Source organism: Bombus bifarius, unplaced genomic scaffold (genome assembly GCF_011952205.1).
Source record: "Bombus bifarius isolate JDL3187 unplaced genomic scaffold, Bbif_JDL3187 scf7180000008243, whole genome shotgun sequence".
NCBI lineage: Eukaryota > Metazoa > Arthropoda > Insecta > Hymenoptera > Apidae > Bombus > Bombus bifarius.
This window is the reverse complement of record NW_022884537.1, coordinates 89,958-95,412: the sequence shown is the minus strand read 5'-3', so window position 1 is coordinate 95,412 and position 5,455 is coordinate 89,958.

The following is a 5,455-nucleotide window of genomic DNA, read 5'->3' as shown; positions in this document are numbered from 1 at the left end:
GTCACCAAGAAACCAGACTACTTGTGACATTCCCCCTTCTTATATTGAACTTGGTCCCTCAAGTTTTCTTCAGTAGACTCTTGTGCAATCGGACTCGACGTGGCTTGAAAATTACAGCTGATTCCTCTTTTTCATCTGGTGGTATGTGTTGGTTGGAATATAGATGTTGGGTGTCGAGGCCAGGGTGAGTGGTTCTGGTGGGGCTGTCGCATTGTGGCTGTTGATTACGGTTTCATTTCGACAGCAAAATAGATTGATACATAATTTGTTCGGTATACATTTCCTGATGCATTTGAATACCCCTATTTTGTTTAATCCATATATACGTAGTATGCCTAATGCTATGTACCCTAATATCTGGAGCGTGGTTAGTCCCCAATACTGTATATTTTTGATTCTATGTTCGAAATTAAGAGTTTCTATCTCGTCGCCTATTTTATCGATCGTTGTTTTATAACCTTCGGTGCTCGCTCGAGTTTATCTAACAGATGAGTGAAACTATCGTTTGTTTTGAGCGCTAGGGTTTTTGTTTTGATTTCGTATATGACTTCGTTTTTTGTTTCGCCTATACGTATGTGTTCGTCTTTGTACAATATATCGCAAGAAGTGTTAGCTCTTATGATGGAAGGCTTGTCAAGTTTTTGTAAGGTATGTTTCGTTTGGCAAATTGTGTCTATTTCTATCGGATTTGCTGGTATCGCAATGTAGCAATTGCTAGTTTTGAGCAGTATAAAGCTAATGTCTTCAATCTTAAGTACAGTTATTTGACAATGTTCAATGTGTGGTTTGAAATTTATTATTTCGCTGCGACAATCGGTTCTCGAGTTTCTGTCATGGGTTGTTAGTGTTTGCATATAGTGGTTCCGGTTCGATTCTTAAAAAGTTTGTTGAAATACTCGATATCAGCGTTTATAAATGAAAGACCTGAGGTTAAATATATCTGATCGACTACTGGAGCCAAAAATACTCATTTCTTTTACTCGGGATAGGATATACCTGTAATATATTCCATTCTGTGTTAGAGACTAAAGGTACTATGATTTTGAAAAATATTTTGTCATCTATTGTGAAGATTTTAAGATCACTGATGTCGAGTATGAATTGAAAATGTTCGGTTTTGGCAGAAATGGCGGTGTTGTACATCTGGCTACCTATTGCCCCTTTTTTTTTATTTAAAATTTCACATTCACAATTTGTCCAATTTGGACATTTAGTAGAATTTTTTATCTGTTTGATTATCATGTGGGTGGCTACCACCAATGGGGTAGCATCTTCGTGTTTGTTAAGATATATCCTTTGTGAGATCTGCTGGGTGTTTCCTTTTTAGTCTTCTTTCTATGATGTTTCCGCTGCCAGCCGGTTCGGGTGCGTTGCTATTCTTTCTCTGTACATTCTTGCGAATCTGCTAATCTCTTCCTTGACCGTTGGTATTCCAAGGTCTTTCCGTATGTCCTCGTTTCTAACGTACCATGGGTCTTTTAGAATTGATCTAAGAATTTTAGCTTGGATTGTCTCTATTTTGCTTATATGGCTCATTGCTGCTGTTCCCCAAAGTGGTATTCCGTACGTCCAAATTGGTTTAATGATCGTTTTGTATATTTTTAGTTTGTTTTCTATGCTTAGTTTGGATTTTCAACTTGTTAACCAATACATTTGTCTCCTTGCTAATTGTATTTTGTCTATTATAGATTTAATATGCTGTTTCCTTGTGAATCGTGGATCTAAGTGGAGTCCTAGGTATTTGACTTGCCTTGTTTGTATTATGTGCGTGCCGTTCAGTATAATATTTGGAGGTATCTGTTTTCGCAGTGTGAATGTAATGTGGTTGCATTTATTGGGGTTTGCTTTAATTTGTTTAACTTGAAGCCCCTTTTCTATTTTTGTGATATGTTCTTGTAGTGATATGACTGCTGTTGCAGGGTCAGTGTGCCTGACTAGTACCGTTGTGTCGTCCGCGAATATCAGTATCTTGCTATTAGTAGTTGTTGGTATGTTGGCCGTTTATAGTGTGTATAGAATTGGTCCTAAGACGCTTCCTTGCGGAACCCCTGCTTTGATGTCTTTAACTTCAGAGTATGTGTCTTTAATTTTTACTATGAAGGTTCTGCTGCTTAAGTAAGATTTAATTAAATGGTATATCTGCTCCGGGAATTGTTTTCTCATTGATTGAAGTAGACTTTCGTGGTTTATTTTGTCAATTGCTTCCTCGATGTCCATAAAGAGTGCTGCGCAGTATTGTTTGTTTTCTAATGCTAGAATTATTTCATTTGTAAGTCTGTGCATTTGCTCTATCGTGGAGTGTTTGTTTCTGAATCCAAATTGGTGATCTGGTATTAATTTTTCCTTCTCTATTATTGGTTTTAAGCGGGCGTAAATTATTTTTTTCTAGTATTTTGGAAAACACGGGAAGTAGTGGTATTGGTCTATAAGATGTTGTTTGGTGTGGGTCTTTGCCTGGTTTTGGTAACATTATGATTTGTGCTAGTTTCCATAGTTTAGGATAGTATTGGATTCTTAATATTGCGTTGTAAATTATTGTGATTAGTCGTATCGCTTTTGGAGGAAGGTTTTTCAAGATTTTACCATTGATTAGGTCGATCCCTGGTGCTTTATTGTTTTTTGTTTTCTCGATTATGTTTCTAATTTCTTGTGCTGTTGTTTTAGGTATGATATAGTGTTTGTCAGTTGAGGTAATAGTGGTTAACGCGTCCTCGTCGGTATGACAATTGTGGTTGCTATTATTGATGTTATGTGGTGTAAATATGTTGCTTAGGTGGTTGGAAAATTCTTCAGCTTGTTCTTCGTTGCTTCTTGCCCATGTATTATCTGCTTTTCTGATTGCTGGGACTAGTTTTATTGGCTTCTTTATTTTTTTTGTGGCTTTCCATAGGGAGTAGTTGGAGTTCTCGTGTGCAGATAGTGACTCTATGAATTTTGTGAACTCATTGTTATTGTGTTCTTTTATTTTGTTTTTAATTTCCTTTGCAAGTTTATTTAGGTGTTTTTTATTTTCTTTTGATTTATGTTTTTGCCATTTTGCTTTCGCTTTTCTTTTTTCTCTAATTATTTCGAGGATGTCTGGCGGAATTATTTTTGTTTGTCTATTGGTTGGTTCAGGTATAGTGGTTGCCCATGTTGCTTCTTGGATAGTTTCTGTAAGTGTTGTTACTGCTTGTTCTATGTGTTCAGGTGTTTTCAATGGGATGTTACACTTGATTTTGTTCTCAATTATTTCTTTAAATGTTTGCCATTTGGTGGTATTATTGCATAGTGTCTCTGAATTGTTATAAAGTATTGGTTTGTTTCTGTATGTAATAATTACGGGTGTATGATCGGAGCTAAGCTCAAGACTGGGTGCTATATATAGTTTATTTGCATTTAGTCCCTTTGTAACTGCAAAATCAAATAGGTCAGGTATTTTGCTCAGGTCTGTCGGCCAGTATGTCGGTCTTCCTGTGGATAATATATTGAGGTTATTGTTTCTAATGTATTTTTCCAAGGTTCTACCTTGTATAGTGATTCTTGATCCCCACAGCGTGTGCTTTGAATTATAGTCTCCCGCTGCAATATACTTGTATTTAAATTGTTGAAGTGGTTACCACTTCTAAGAAAACTCTACATCTGGCCTTTTTAGTTTTCTCAAGCACTGAAGCCATCGACAGCGCGTAGACAAAAGACTGCGACGAAGTCAGGCCATAAACAGTAGACAGGCGACGTTGGCTTCGGGGTTTTTCAGTTATTAGGTAACACAGCTAGCGTGCGGATCTGGACCAGCTCAAATTATATTTTTACTTATTACACTTCTATTTAAATATATTTTCTACCTTACAATTTATCCACGTGTTTTCTCTGTTTACACACCGAATAACCTCAACAGGTTATGGGCCCAGGGCTGTAAATTGCAAGGTAGCAACGTGAAGTGAATAAATTGTTAAAGTGTTGTGCTTAGTAAAATAAGGGATAGTGCTAAAATGGAATCAGCAAGTGCGAAGGTCGAGATGTTACGCGGCGAAGAAAATTGGCTCCAGTGGCGTTTTGTTATGCGTACACTTTTGGAGGAAGATGACGACCTGATCAACGTGTGTGAAGGGAATTTGTGTCATCCAGGTAACAGCGCGGAGAAAGAAATCGCTCGTGGAAGATTTTTGAAAGCAGATCGATTAGCGAGAAAATTAATCGTGACCTCAGTAGAAAAGAAACCGTTGGATCTTCTTTTATGTTGCACGACAGCACATGAAATGTGGAAAAAGCTGAATACAGTATATGACATGAAGTCGGATGAGAATTTAAATATGGTCCAGAAGCAGTTCTTCGATTTTAAATGGGAAGAATCTGAAAATGTCTCTTACAACCTATCAAAGTTGGAACTCATAGCGGCGAAGATGAAAGTCCTTGGGAGTGAAATTGGCGAGAAAATGCTGATAACACGCATTTTATCGGTGTTACCAAACAAATTCGATCATTTTCACAGTGCGTGGGATTCCGTAGAAGAAGAAAAGAAGACCTTAGACAGGCTTAGTACCAGGCTGATGACGGAAGAAATTAGATGGAAGAAAGACGACCAGGAAACACCGGTGGCACTGGCAACAAAAGGTAATAATTATAAAAGAGAACAGCAGAAGCAGTCAAGTAAACGCGAATACGAGAAACAAGGACCAAGTTGCTTTAACTGTGGAAAAGTTGGCCATCTAAAGAAGGATTGCTTTAGATGCTTTATATGCAAAAGGAAAGGCCACACCAGCAAAAACTGTTTTAAAAATAACAAAAGAAGCAACAGTAGAGACAACCAGGAACCTAGAAACCAAAATCGGGATCACAGCGGAATTGGTCTATTAGGAAGTACCTCAGCGATACAAACGGCAAACCCTGATGTTTGGATAATCGACTCAGGAGCTACGGATCACATGACAGGACGACGGGAATGGTTCAGCGTTTTCGAAGAATTCGATAACACGGTGAAGATAGAGATCGGCGATGGTACGTTCATGGATGCGTGCGGCAAAGGAAAAATCAGAGTAGAGACTTTTGTGGACGGCAAATGGGTAACATGTACAATGAACGATGTTCTATACGTACCAGGTATGAAAAGAAATCTGTTTTCGATTAGATCTGTCGCAAGAAGGGGCATAGATTTTTGTATTTCAAAGGAAGGGACCAATTGCATATTTTTACAAAATCAGAAAATAATAGCAAGAGGTTCTGTTATCGGAAATTTGTATAAAGTAGATATGCGAGTTATCATACCGTCAGTTTGTAATTTTAGCAATAGAGCGGAGTCAAACGCGGACACATTGCAGTTATGGCACGAACGGCTATGTCATCAGAACATCAGACATGTTAAAGAATTCGTAAAGAATTCAAATATGAAAGTTGTAGAAAAACCTAAAGATCAGAAGGTACTTAGCAATAGGTGGATTTTAACGATAAAGCTAAATCCGGACAACTCGGAACGATA